The sequence below is a fragment of the Ascaphus truei genome, chromosome 3, assembly GCF_040206685.1.
Source record: "Ascaphus truei isolate aAscTru1 chromosome 3, aAscTru1.hap1, whole genome shotgun sequence".
Taxonomy (NCBI): domain Eukaryota; kingdom Metazoa; phylum Chordata; class Amphibia; order Anura; family Ascaphidae; genus Ascaphus; species Ascaphus truei.
This window is the reverse complement of record NC_134485.1, coordinates 429,440,567-429,455,963: the sequence shown is the minus strand read 5'-3', so window position 1 is coordinate 429,455,963 and position 15,397 is coordinate 429,440,567. Positions and strand designations below refer to the sequence as shown.

At 45.6% G+C, this 15,397-nt stretch overlaps 1 protein-coding gene and 1 long non-coding RNA gene across 3 annotated transcripts in view; one reads left to right on the top strand and one right to left on the bottom strand.

Moving 5' to 3' along the window:
- Window positions 1–1,210: 1,210 nt before the first annotated feature.
- Window positions 1,211–6,582, bottom strand: LOC142490505 (uncharacterized). The gene is made up of 3 exons (XR_012800088.1): window positions 6,292–6,582; window positions 5,801–5,885; window positions 1,211–1,280 (listed from the first exon to the last, which is right to left on the bottom strand). It is a non-coding gene; the product is annotated as an uncharacterized LOC142490505 (long non-coding RNA).
- The window catches only part of KPNA1 (karyopherin subunit alpha 1), a 78,038-nt gene continuing 64,758 nt past the window's right edge, over window positions 2,118–15,397 (top strand). The window contains exon 1 of one of the 2 annotated variants that reach the window (XM_075592873.1): window positions 2,118–2,326. The gene's annotated coding sequence lies outside the window, so the exon portion shown is untranslated. Of the gene's footprint in view, window positions 2,327–3,689; window positions 3,859–15,397 lie in introns of those variants that run through there. The other variant, XM_075592874.1, reaches the window with a different exon arrangement.

Below are 15,397 nucleotides of genomic sequence, written 5' to 3'. Positions count from 1 at the left end.
ACACACACACACTGGTACACACACACACACACACTGGTATACACACACACACACACACTGGTACACACACACACACACACACACACACTGGTATACACACACACACACACACGTACACACACACAGGTACACACTGGTACACACACACACACACTGGTATACACACACACACAGTGGAGTACAGACAGAGGCAGCCACGAGCAGGCGGCTCCCCGCCTCCCCCTGCACCCACCCCCGCGCCCATCTCCCGCACCAAGGGGGGTGGATAGGAGCGCCGGGACGCAAAGGTACAAACTGCCGCCTCCCCTCCCCCGGCGAGCAGCCACGGGTTCCCGGGGCAGAATGGGGGAACACCGCGCAGCCACCACTGCCCACCCCCATCTCCCGCGCCAAGGGGACCGTAGGGGAAGAGAGCGCCAGGACAGGAGGCAACGGATCAAAAACCCACCTCATATCACCCCGGGCGGGAGGAGCCAGGAGCGGGCAGAGACACACACCACGTATGCTCTGCCGCAGGAAGCGGAAGCCCCGCCCCCAGGCACCCTGGCCCTACCCCCAGGCACCCTGGCCCCCGCCCCCAGGCACCCTGGCCCTGCCCCCTGCGTCCAGGCACCCTGGCCCTGCCCCCCACCCCCAGGCACCCTGGCCCTGCCCCCCGCCCCCAGGCACCCTGGTCCTGCCCCCCGCCCCCAGGCACCCTGGCCCTGCCCCCCGCCCCCAGGCCCTGACCCCCCCAGGCACGCTGGTCCTGCACCCCGCCCCCAGGCACCCTGGCCCTGCCCCCCACCCCCAGGCACCCTGGTCCTGCCCCCCGCCCCCAGGCACCCTGGCCCTGCCCCCCGCCCCCAGGCACCCTGGTCCTGACCCCCCCAGGCACGCTGGTCCTGCCCCCGCGGCCCGCCCCAAGGCACCCTGGTTTTGCCCCCCCAGGCACGCTGGCCCTGCCCCCAGGCAACCACGGCACCCTTCCACCTCGCCCCCCCCCCCCCACGGCACCCTTCCTTCCATCCATTCCCACATGCCGGGCCTTGGTGAAGTATGATGCCGGGGGCGGGGCTTAATGCCGGGACGCAGGGGATTGGCCAACAAGGTAGGAAACTGCCGGGGGGGGGCGGGACTTTGTACAATGCCGGGCCGCATCCAATCAGCAAGACCCATTTTCCACGTAACAAGCCCAACCCCTGGCATTAAAAAAAAACCACATACCAGCCGGGCTGCTGCAGTCTCCTCCTCCGCGCCGCCGCAGACTCGCGCACCGCAGCTTACTCGCGCTCCGCCGGCTACAAAAAAACAAAACGGGGACACATTGAGGAAAACCCGGGACATTTCCGGGACACACAGGAAACCGGGACAGCTCTCGAAAAAACGGGACTGTCCCGGCAAAAGGGGGACGGGTGGTCACCCTATGTATTGATGTTATGCAATGAGAGTTTCACTGATGTTACCGTACATGCTCAGTAAATACTGTTTATTCCCATTGTGTGTATTTACTGTATGGTTGTTCTGGTGAGGGCACACTCCCACCACGTTGGAATCCCTCATCAGTGTAGGCACTGCACCGTGAAGATACGTATATACCCCAGGTTCCCCGTAATGGAAGCTCAGCCCTCCTGATTGCCAAACAGGTACAGCACCACACTGATAAGTAGTCGGATACACCTACCCACCCCAATCTCACTTAGGGTGGGGGTAAGAGGGCTACATACACACACACAAAAATACAATTCTTACTGTTAAGCTCCTGTATGCCACATTGGCTGTACAGAATACACATTTTGGTTTAAATAATAATAGTAAAACAGTCTTCTCGTATTTCAATTTTTTCTAAATAAATGTAAAGCTGTTTGGTGTACATAGAAGAAAACAATTGTTTATCCTTTATTAGAAAATAGAACAAATCATATCAGAAGCCCCGCACCTGGAAGGGAATGTTTATAGCAGAATACATAGCATGAGGATGACATACCCCAGGGGCTAACCTCAATGACATGAGTACCATCATGGCTTCCTTTTGGCTTCCAATCCCACCAGTACCATTGGTCGAGAGTAGCAAGATGGCCGATAACTTACGGAAGCCGAAGTAGGTGGAGCGGCACGTCACTAGCTGTTCGGAGACCTGTCTGTGCCAGAAGCCTGCACAGGCCCGCCCAGTGCACATGCGCAGTCTGATCATCCGCACACGCAGGAGTAATACCGGCTGCGGCGGCTCGGGCCTGATACCGGGGGAGCGCGCGCGGCAGAGAGCGGAGAGTCCAGGGGTAATACAGGAGAGAACGGGAGGGAGGAGAGAGCGACAGCGGGGCCGTGAGTACGAGCCCGGACACAGGTGAGCTCCACCCGCGGCTGCAGCTGCGTCAGACCTGGGAGGGAAGCTGGCATATCTATATATACACATTTATATACACATACATATCTATATATTCACATATATATATATATATATATATATATATATATATATATATATATATATACACACATATCTATATACACACACATATATATATACACACATATATATATATACACACACACATATATATATATATATATACACACACACACACACACACACACACACACACACACACACACACACACACACATATATATATATATATATATACACACACACACATCTATGTACACATATCTATATACACATACATATCCCGTCTGACAGGGGGTGTATATATATACACACATACATACCACCTGACAGGGAACATATGTATATATACATATCCTGTCTGACCTACTGTATGATACCACAACTGGTGTGTATGTGTATACACGTACACATACATATATACATAAAACAACAAGACTGTTGTGAGACTGCTCGTGGGGTTATCTGAAGACTACTGTATCATCAAACTGGACATTTATATATGGTCAGATTGCACACTGTTTATAATTAATATTGTTCAAGGCGCCGGGTTTATTTATTTGTATTATTGTATCTGACTAGTATTGGTCAGTCTTTTTCCCTTGACAGCCTGCCCTATATATATGTTTTTTTTTGTCACATATCACTGTATATTGATAACACGAACTATTCACTTTAAGAGCTATCGCTAGTAGCACTAAATCTTTTTCTGCCTAGTTTTCAATAAAGGTAACCAAAGGCTGCATATAACAGAACAACAAAAATATATATTTTTTAAGTGCCTCTTGAATTGCCTCTTTAAAAGTGTTATAAGTCCCCCGCCTTTCCTCCCACGTGCACTAAATCTGAAGCAGAGGAGACCTTTAATTCTGCACATTCCCCCTGACAAACCAACTGATACAAAACCAGACTAAAATACAAACACAAGGGAGGTCCTGACGTATTCTAGTGATGGGAAGACCATCATATAAACAGTTTTTCCCCTGTTGTTCTTGAAGACCCATTGTAAGCCACTGGCGGTTTATCCAGTCGCTGGCTATTGTATATGCAATCTGAGGTATTGTGTAAACATCTTGGATACACTCACTGTTCCTAAGTGAGGTGTGCGCCGTATTTCCACCCTTGTCATTGTGTTTATTTGTAGATGTGTGCATGCATGTGACATACTGTAGGTGGGGTTCTTGTTGTGAAAGAGAGGAATTCAGCCATTCTATTTCTGTTGCTCACACTTGAGGTCACTGCTATGAAGCTGCTCTACTGACCACAAGTCGGGTTGTATGGGTATCCCTGCTTCTGCACAGGTACTGAGCCACCTGTGCTGAACCAGGGGATATCCTTGCAACTTGACTGTTGGTGGTCCTTGAGGACTGGAGTTGGCCACTCCTGAGCTAAGAAATCGTAACATGTAACTTTGCAGTAATGGACCTGCACGTCTCGTATTGTGAATATGTCCTAGTTCCCCCAGAAACGTAAGTGTGAGCATGTGTCCCATTCATGGTGTTGTGTTCTGGTTACTTGCTGCGTTGCTTAAGTCATTTTGTGAATGGGGAAATATTGTTGTCTAATGGCTATAATGGTGACATTTCTACTGTTTATATTTGAGGCATAATGTCGGTTACATTAATTCCTCTGTTCTGCTCAAGATCTTAACAGCCCTCAATAGAAGCAATATGTTTTGTGAAAGTCTCTTAACCCCCTTCAACTGGCCCCTCAGGCACAAAGGGGTAAAAGTTGCAGAGATTACATGGCAAAGTGCTTTTATTTTTTGCAGTTGAAGGTATTTCAAAATAAAACTAGCGTTAAATGTATGTCTCTTTATTTAGCGCTATCCAGCTACAAAGTGCTTTGCAATACACCTTACATAATATTATAAACAGCGGTGTGCAAACTGAGGGGCGCGAGATTGTCTGCGCGGGGCGCGGGCTTTACAGAGGCCCGGTGCGCTTCCCGAAGGCACTTACATTAAGTGCCGGGGAAGCGGCCGAGGCCTCTGCAAACTGCTCTTACCTTACTCCTGGGGACACGTCGCCGTGGCAATGCGGCATCAAATGACTCCGCAAGGTCCTGGCAACGTGACGTCATGACGCCGGAGCCAAGGTAAAGAGGGGGGGGGGAGACACGGAGAGTGAACAGCCGGCAGGGGGGCGCAGGGAAAAAAGATTGTGCTCCCCTGTTATAACACGTATTGGAAATAAGCTCTTAAGACATGAAATCAATAGGAAAAGGAGTCCCTGCCCGAATAATTTACAATCTAAACGCTCAGCTGTATTTAGGCAGCATAAAAATAGTTTTGGCGACGGTACTTACTTTTGTTTGTTTTTCCCTCCTACTGTCTAAAATTGGAGCAATTCTGTTCTGTTTCAGAGAAATATTGACATTGGATAATTTATACAAAGGTGGCAGATAATGTAGGTTTTCTAAACGATTCAATAAATCAACCCACATCATTGCAGATTGCTGTGTTTAATTGAGGTTTGAAATAATTTTGATTGCATCTTAAGTAATGAAATAAGAATTGAATGTGTCGGGTGAGGTGTTCCATTGAACCCATCGTAGATAACACATTTCCCCTGTCATAGAAAATATGTTGGTAGCAAAAGGATGGTGGAGACTGCTAGTGAATCGAGAACCCAACATGTGTATTTCCTCATTTTATGACTGGCTGAAACATATGTAATTAACATTTATTTATTATACATAAATAGAACCATCAGTAAGATGTGAGACTTGGATTTCTGATAGACGGATATGCTATGGTAGGACTCGCACGATCTGTTATGTGCCAATCATATGATGCATACAACTCCTCTAGGAGTAATGCAGAGGCCTAATATGAAAGTGACTGTGTGGTGACTCCCTGCCGAGATGGGGGCGTTAGGAGGGAATGACAGGCTTTGGGGGATTCCATAGAAAAGGAAGGAGGGATTGTAGCAGCACAAGGAAAGCACTATGTGCTCACGTGCGCGTCTTTTATATTAACCGCATTGTTCTGTTGTTATGTCAAATAACATGGCAATAGTGTTTCAGGAGGTCCGACCATGCTTTCTCATTGGGACGTGCTGGATTATTGAATGAGCACACCACTGAAATGAGCTGTTTTAATCAGAGGCATTTACTAATACTCTTGGGCTGAAGCTGCCACCCGCAGTACTTTCTCCTTCCCGCGCCGCAGCAGCAGGGGTTCCCTTTCCTTGCATGTGCGTTTATGTGTGATGCACTTATTGCATTAAGGGTAATTGTTTTTAGTAATGTGATTTTCTGTGGTCTCCTGAACGTCTTGTGCCAGAGCTGCTAGTGATGGCAGATTTTGTTTTTTTAATGACGTAATCCCAACTCTTCTAATGCAAGTATATGGATTATTCGGACAGCAATCGTATTCCAGAACACCAGTTTACTTCTAGCTTTACGCACCCCAAAATAATCTGTCAATGTCCATTTCCAGAGCAGGCGTCTGACTCCACCTTGCTTTCCCGGAAGGGAGCACGGGTGGGCTCAGCTGTTACAAAGGGAACACCAGGGGATTGAGTTAGTCACCACTGTCAGATGATTTAGATAATATGTTGGGTCCCCCTGATCTTATGTAATTGGAAAAGCTGGGAAACCTTTAAATAGATAAATCCGTTGTGTCACACCTGCTTGTGACACCACATGCAATGTATGTCCCCCATTCCTATCGTCATGTTGGAATAAAATGACTGGTGTGATATTGTACTAGTAAAGTCCGCACTAAACGGCAAGTCGTCGTCGTGCTGGCCCAGATATGGATAGCAAAGCCAGCAGTAACCCTATCACAGCTGCTTTTTGCCTTGGGTCTGTGCTTCAGTTTGAAAATAAAACACATACTGGCTGATACAAGACACCTCATACATCGACCATGACAGGCACAAGTTGCAGACACTTACCAGAATACCCACCTACTGTCTCTGCATGTTCTTCCTACTTGCCACTTGGATTGTAAGCTCTTCGGGGCAGGGATTCCTTTTTGTAATGTTTGTCTGAAGCGCTTTTTCCCATGATGTGTTATATTATGTCACGTGTATCACTGCTGTGACGCGCTGTGTACGTAGATGGCGCTATAAATATACATGCGTAGACACAGGCAGACGTCACAGTTGTGTCTGGATCCAATATCTTGTGACTTGACTCTTGCAGTCCTGGTGCTGGTTACTTTAAATGGCATCCGGTGAATTAACCATTTCTGCATCCACAATGAAGGATACAGGAAGTATCCCGCACAGAGCAGGGTATTTTGCCACATAATGTGATGTCCGCTTTGTTCACATTTTAGTACACACCGTTTCGAAGTGATTCCCCTCCCTTCGTCTTTGGGGAAGTTCGTAACCACGGCTCAAACAACCGACGGCCCCACAATGCCTTTCATAGTGCTATGCCGTCATGCCAGTCCTAGGCCCCTATGGTGAACAATGGGCAATATAAAAGAACAGGTGAAGGGCAAGTTATGTTTTCAAGCGCTGTATGTAACAACAAAATCTTTATATTGTAGTGTTCAAATACTGTTTTGTAACAAGTCCCTTGGATTATGCTGTATAATATGTGCTGCACTTTCCCCAGAATCTCCTGTTTTTTTTTTAATCCATTCCTTGTTGCTTTCCACATACACTCCGCCATGAAATACTTGACCTGCACCTCCTTTCTCCATAGGACTGCTCTGTTTCCTTCAGTGCCCCTTTTTCTCCAGTCGCTTCTTGTATGGTTTTGTGATACAGACCCCCGTTGCCCTATGGGGCCAGCAGGAGGGAAGGCTGAGCTCAGTAGGTACAGTAGCTAGATAACATATCGGATGGCAGATCAGTATCCATCACCGTTGGACATTCTGCAAATGCCATTGTAATTATTATAGGTTTGCTTCTGTGGCAGATGGTAGACTGCAGAATATTTTCTGGTCATGAAGTCACAAGACGTTTGAGCTCATCTGAAGGATTATACAGTTACCCATTTCTCCCCTAAACCGAAAATAATAATTTTAGCAGAATTGTCCTGTCTGAGTCCCCTCCTGGGCTATCTAATTGTAATACTGCTTGTACACGAGCTGGAGGGCTCTGGGAGAAAGAACAGGTGGATATATTTGAACAGGCCCACGTGAGAGTTCTTCATAGATTCAGTTCTATTGTGCAAAGATTTTGAGAAACCTCACAAGTCTCTTCTGCTTAAGGCCTCGTTTATAGTGGATGCTCGCAACCGCGTGACGTTGCGCTCATGCGAAACCTGCACTGCAGGCGGGAGACGTGGCGGAGGCGTAACCATGATGTCACGTGAACGGTGCGCCCCCATTGGCTGAACCGCTCACGGCACGGCCCGCTGCGCGACTAAATCAACAGCAAAAAACGAATGGCGCACAGCCAGGGAGCCAGGTGTGGAGTAAAAGGTTTTCTTTTATTTCAGCATGGTATGAGACAAGATCACCCCTTAGGGGACACAGGCAAAATCCTCCTACGCGTTTCGGACCAACTGAAAATCTTCTTGAGAAACGCGGGCGTGGTCGCTCTGCAGCGCTCGCGCCGCACGTGAACTATGTGCAGCTACATTCAATTACATTCATTTGTTCTGGTGGCGTGCACTGTTGCATGCGCGCCGCTGGTATAATCGCAGCCTAAGGCCGCGCTTATAGTCCCGGCGATGCGACATGGCGTCAAAACAAGTGTATTGAATCCGTCGCGTGCGCTTATAGTAGGAGCGACGCGATGGAGCGACGCGATGGAGCGACGGCTTGGTTGCGATCGCTGGAAGTCAATGAAAATTGATTTTTCAGCGGCCACGTGAGCAAGTTCAGCCAATGTGGGCGAACTGCTCGCGGCCACGTCCCCCGGACCCCATCTCTTGTCTCTAACACTAAGCAAAAATCGATGCTGCGACGGATGACATGTCGCCGTAGCAAAGACTATAAGCGCGGCCTAATACAGAATAGTACACATGAAGGAGAGACCTTTGAGGTCTGCATGCTATAATTTCAACTCAACTGAATCGGTCCATTCAAAGGTATCTCATTCTATGACAGATCTATTAGGGATTTGCCAACTCCATCCATTATCTTTTGTACTCTGGGTGCAGAGTTAATATATCGAAGGTTCTGGATCTACCGTTCTTAATGGATTTTTATTAGAAAAGGATATTTTGTGACCCACAATTCTTCAGATAAACACCTGCTAATTTCCAGGAGCAGTAGCTGAGACTGCAGAAATTACTTTCCAGCTCTCTTTGTATTGAATAATTCCACACACATCTGCGGTCATTTCTTAGCATTCGTCTCGGTGTTTAAAAAAAAGCATGGTTGTTATTTTTTTCTTTTAGGAAGAAATAATTTCTCCCTTGATTTTACGGTGTAATTTATATGGAGTATTAATTGGAGACGGGCATGTTTGTAAGACTAATTGAGTTCTGCTTTTTTTTGGGGAGGGCGGAAAGGGGATTACACTTGCAATAATAATACAGTATTATGCTCTAAAAACATATCCATATAATAAATATTTTGACAATTGTCATTTTTCTCTTTCCTTGTAATGACTTTATTTACAGTTAAATGCGCTGAATATGTAGGCCAGTAGTTTGTATATTAACTTTGCAGAACCCCTTAAAAATGTAGTGTGACTTTGTGGAACACCAGCCCTCTTATCTCATGAATATAAATACGATTTTGCTGTGGTGTGTGTGTGTGTGTGTGTGTGTGTGTGTGTGTGTGTATATATATATATATGTATATGTATATGTATATGTATATGTATATGTATATGTATATGTACAGTGTTCGACAAACCTATACATTTGCTCGCCCCGGGCGAGTGGATTTAACATCGTGGCGAGCTCCTATTAGCCCAAGCAGCACACGTGTGGTACTAGGTGGCGAGTAGAATTTTTTATTTGGCGAGTAGATTTTTTGGTGATTTGTCGACCACTGTATATGTATATATATATATATATATATATATATATATATTTATATATATATATATATATATGTTCTATCATTTGTTATAACAGTGTGGCTTATAATACTTTTTTTTTATATTAACTAAAAGAAATATGGTCAAATTTGAAGAGTAAAATATTTGCCATTGCACAGAACACAGTATGAAAACCATTGATTAATATTAGTGTTAATCGTCCTTGTATGGAAGCGCTTTGAAACAGGCGGTAATCCTCCTGTACACCCCTAAAATACTTTACATTGATCGCAGTGCTGGCAAGGACGATCGCCCAAGTTTTTCCCGATTTTTTTAGTATTATTAATAATTGAAAGTTAACCACTTTTTCAAGCGAACGTCACTTGCAGTAGAAGCTGTAACTTGTACATTGTTTTGGTTCTAGCTTGCTGCTCATGAAAAGTCTTGGTGTGTCGACTTGGCACACGTTGTCGAATTGGTGGGTGGGTTAAACATTGTGCCAGTTGGACTATTTGTTGACTTGTGGTGTAATTAGGGAGAAGATACACCCTCCCATGCATTTGATCTTGGAAGGTGGTCCTGGAAATGATTTCTGGGAGTTGTGTGTAATGAGAGTGATTAAGGACTGGCTCTGGTGGTAATAACGCTGCCTTTAAAGTGGATGAATCCGCTCACATTCTAGTAATGGCTCTTTCTGTCCTCATGTCAGTCTCTCTATTTTCCTGTGCGTCACAACAAAAATGAGCTCTAGCAGGCAGGGACAAATTCCCTGCGAGTATCGTCGGTGCTATGTAAGGAGGCGGCGTGCATCTGTAATAAGCAGAGAATGACCTGTAGGTCTTAATGATGGTCCTCCTGAGCAGTTAATGCAGACCCATGACCATTCTTGCTCACTAACATAGTACGACTCTTTTGATTCAGTCATAGTGAATGAATAATAAGGTGGCTCAGTTACAGTAATGAGTTATCCCGAAGCGTGAGTCACTAAACCAATATAGGTGTCTTCACTTTCAGTCCCACAATAATAAAAAGGCAGTTAGTTGTCAGTTGGGTTCCATATTTGTTTTTATGCTGCATGACACTAGATCTGTGGTTTTCAATGTGTTGGTTTCTTTTTTTTTTTTGCTTAAGTAATCTTAAGTCTAATATATAATATTATATATTGTGAAATTCTGCAGAACCCCAACCCTCTCTAATAGCGCGTCTGAGATCAGATGCATTGTAAGGAACCCCAACCCTCTCTAATAGGACATCTGAGATCAGATCCATTGTAAGGAACCCAAATCCTCTCTAATAGCGCGTCTGAGATCAGATGCATTGTATGGAACCCCAACCCTCTCTAATAGCGTGCCTGAGATCAGATGCATTGTAAGGAACCCCAACCCTCTCTAATAGCACGTCTGAGATCATATGCATTGTAAGGATCCCCAACCCTCTCTAATAGCGCGTCAGAGATCAGATGCATTGTAAGGTACCCCAACCCTCTCTAATAGCGCGTCAGAGATCAGATGCATTGTAAGGAACCCCGACCCTCTCTAATAGCGCGTCTGAGATCAGATGCATTGTAAGGAACACCAACCCTCTCTAATAGCGCGTCTGAGATCAGATGCATTGTAAGGAACCCCAACCCTCTCTAATAGCGCGTCTGAGATCAGATGCATTGTAAGGAATCCCAACCCTCTCTAATAGCGTGCCTGAGATCAGATGCATTGTAAGGAACCCCAACCCTCTCTAATAGCGTGCCTGAGATCAGATGCATTGTAAGGAACCCCAACCCTCTCTAATAGCATATCTGAGATCAGATGCATTGTAAGGATCCCCAACCCCCTCTAATAGCGCGTCAGAGATCAGATGCATTGTCAATTCTTCTGTATTTGGTACAATTTTCAAATGACCTGAAAATTACAGGAACCCTTTAGGGATTCCCGGGGAACCCCTGTTGAAAATACTGCTGTACACACATTTGTACTAGTTTTATTTTTTATGGGGCTTGTTTCAAATCACTTCAGGTTTTTGGGGTTAAAATGCTTTTGTTTTCAAATGCCCTTAGAAATGATAAAATAATTCCCATTTTCTCCTACGATTTTATACTTATTTTGAAGGACTTCTGGTTAAACATAATGAATGTGTATTTGTATAAATATTCACGTGCACATGTATAGAGAGGTTGCGTTACTTACAATTCTTATGGCTAAAAAGATGCCGCCTACATTTTTTAAAATTAATTATATGGTTCCTAATATATTTTGCAAGTTCATAAACAGAGGTGAAAATGTAAATTCCATCGTAATTTGGTCGAATAGCACCAGGCACACTGATGGGATAACCTAACCACAGGAGTATCTGATATCCATGGGCGTGTCTTCAGCATTGCTCCGTTCTAATCGCACTGTATAAAACAGTGTTTAAAAGCGTTTAGCAGTGTTCTTTCCACGCTTGATATTTCTCACAAACAAGTTCTTCACACATACATTTGTTACTTTGAACGTGTCTTCACATTGCAGTATTTAGCTTGCCCGGGCACTTTGTGGTTTGTCAGAGTATTCAGTTATTAAGTGAGTAAATGCTCATAATGTTTGCGTTTTTATTTTGTTATTATTGGAATATCTGATCCACTTCAAAAGGGGGCACAGCAATGTCTCTATGAAAGTTAATAGGGTCATTTTAAAAGTACATTAATTGTATCATTTCACGTACGTTCTTTGGACCAATTTTAACTGTAAAGCAGCACTTCCCCATCTTTAAATGTTTTATATTTTTTTCCACCCATCCTTGTTATAACCTGAAGGGGAGCAGGGGGTCCCCGGAGCAGAATCGCGCTATATTCCACTTTGGGGACTTCCTGGATCCAGACATACTTAAGTCGTTTCTGTTCCCTACAGTGGAAACACGGGGGCTGTTCCAATCTGCCAGTGTCATGCGGATCCAAAGGAAGCCGCAAGGGATGATCCGCTATTGGCCCTCGTGGCTTGGTTGGGGGAGGGGGGGAGAGAGATTTAAATACTAGGAAATACCGGCGCTATGATAATTTTTTTTTTTTTTTTGATATATTGCTTGGTAGCCTGTATTTACCATCTCTGGGGGGGACCCCCTGCTCCCCATCCTGGTAAAGAGAAGCAGAATAGAGGGGTTCCAGCTTTAAAGGCTGTATATAGTAATATACAGGCATACCCCGGTTTAAGGACACCCACTTTAAGTACACTCGCGAGTAAGGACATATCGCCCAATAGGCAAACGGCAGCTCACGCATGCGCCTGTCAGCACGTCCTGAACAGCAATACCGGCTCCCTACCTGTACCGAAGCTGTGCGTAAGCGGGGAGACTATAGAGCCTGTTACAAATGTGTTATTTACATCAGTTATGCACGTATATGACGATTGCCGTACAGTACATGCATCGATAAGTGGGGAAAACTTCACTTTAAGTACATATTCGCTTTACATACATGCTCCGGTCCCATTGCGTACGTTAATGCGGGGTATGCCTGTAGTTACATAGTTACATACATGCTCCGGTCCCATTGCGTACGTTAATGCAGGGTATGCCTGTGTTACATACATGCTCCGGTCCCATTGCGTACGTTAATGCGGGGTATGCCTGTAGTTACATAGTTACATACATGCTCCGGTCCCATTGCGTACGTTAATGCGGGGTATGCCTGTAGTTACATAGTTACATACATGCTCCGGTCCCATTGCGTACGTTAATGCGGGGTATGCCTGTAGTTACATAGTTACATACATGCTCCGGTCCCATTGCGTACGTTAATGCGGGGTATGCCTTTAGTTACATAGTTACATACATGCTCCGGTCCCATTGCGTACGTTAATGCGGGGTATGCCTGTAGTTACATAGTTACATACATGCTCCGGTCCCATTGCGTACGTTAATGCGGGGTATGCCTGTAGTTACATAGTTACATACATGCTCCGGTCCCATTGCGTACGTTAATGCGGGGTATGCCTGTAGTTACATAGTTACATACATGCTCCGGTCCCATTGCGTACATTAATGCGGGGTATGCCTGTAGTTACATAGTTACATACATGCTCCGGTCCCATTGCGTACGTTAATGCGGGGTATGCCTGTAGTTACATAGTTACATACATGCTCCGGTCCCATTGCGTACGTTAATGCGGGGTATGCCTGTAGTTACATAGTTACATACATGCTCCGGTCCCATTGCGTACGTTAATGCGGGGTATGCCTGTAGTTACATAGTTACATACATGCTCCGGTCCCATTGCGTACATTAATGCGGGGTATGCCTGTAGTTACATAGTTACATACATGCTCCGGTCCCAATGCGTACGTTAATGCGGGGTATGCCTGTAGTTACATAGTTACATACATGCTCCGGTCCCAATGCGTACGTTAATGCGGGGTATGCCTGTAGTTACATAGTTACATACATGCTCCGGTCCCATTGCGTACGTTAATGCGGGGTATGCCTGTAGTTACATAGTTACATACATGCTCCGGTCCCATTGCGTACGTTAATGCGGGGTATGCCTGTGTTACATAGTTACATACATGCTCCGGTCCCATTGCGTACGTTAATGCGGGGTATGCCTGTAGTTACATAGTTACATACATGCTCCGGTCCCAATGCGTACGTTAATGCGGGGTATGCCTGTAGTTACATAGTTACATACATGCTCCGGTCCCAATGCGTACGTTAATGCGGGGTATGCCTGTACTTCATAGCTGCAGTACAGTGACCGCTCCCGTCTCCAACATTTATTGGCTGTTCCATTTGTACCTTGTGTAAAGTTTTCATATTTAAGTCTGAAAGCCCACATTCAGATTTCTGCATGTACACAACTGGGGAAAGGAGGGTGTAGCGCAGGGAAGTGGCCAACTCCGCTCCTCGAGCCACCAACAGGTCAGGTTTTCAGGATATCCCAGCTCCAGCACAGGTGGCTCAATCAGAGGCTTAATCGAAGACTGAGCCTCTGATTGAGCCACCTGTGCTGAAGCTGGTACTGATTGAGCCACCTATGCTGATGCGGGGATATCCTTGAAACCTGACCTGTTGGTGCCCTTGAGGACTGGTGTTGGCCACTCCCTGGTGTATGGATGCCAAAGCTTTGTTACACCAAATTACATTTGTATGTATGTCTTTATTTGTATAGCGCCATAAAATGTACATAGCGCTTCACAGTAGTAATACATGTCATATAAATAGCAAATATAAATAACAGATCATGGGAATAAGTGCTTCAGACATACTGTAAAAGTAACATTAAGGAAGGAGTCCCTGCTCCGAGGAGCTTACAATCTAATTGGTAGGTAGGGAGAACGTACAGAGACAGTAGGAGGGAATACTAGTAAGTGCGTCTGCAGGAGGCCAAGCTTTGTGTCATGTGTCCATGATTATCCGGTGCTACTCATATGCTTCTTTAAGCAGATGTGTCTTAAGGTGGGTCTTAAAGGTGGATAGCGAGGGGGCTAGTCGGGTATTGAGGGGAAGAGCATTCCAGAGGTGTGGGGCAGAAAGTGAGAAAGGTTTAAGGCGGGAGAGAGCTTTAGATACAAAGGGGGTAGAAAGAAGACATCCTTGAGAAGAACGCAAGAGTCGTGATGGTGCATAGCGAGAAATTAGGGCTGAGATGTAATGAGGGGCAGAAGAATGTAAAGCTTTAAAAGTGAGCAGTAGAATTGAGTGTGAGATACGCGATTTAATCGGAAGCCAGGAGAGTGATTTCAGCAGGGGAGACGCTGAGACAGATTTAGGAAAGAGTTGAGTGATTCTGGCAGCAGTGTTTAGGATAGATTGTAGGGGAGACAGGTGAGAGGTAGGAAGGCCGGACAGCAGGAGGTTGCAGTAATCGAGACGTGAGAGAATGAGGGCCTGAGTCAGAGTTTTAGCAGTTGAGTAACAGAGGAAAGGGCGTATCTTTGTGATATTGCGGAGGAAAAAGCGACAAGTTTTAGAAACGTTTTGAATATGAGAGGAGAATGAGAGAGAGGAATCAAGTGTGACCCCTAGGCAGCGTGCTTGGGCTACTGGGTGAATGATCGTATTTCCAATAGCAATGTGGAAGGATGTAGTAGGGCCAGGTTTGGGAGGTAGTATAAGGAGCTCTGTTTTTGCCATGTTAAGTTT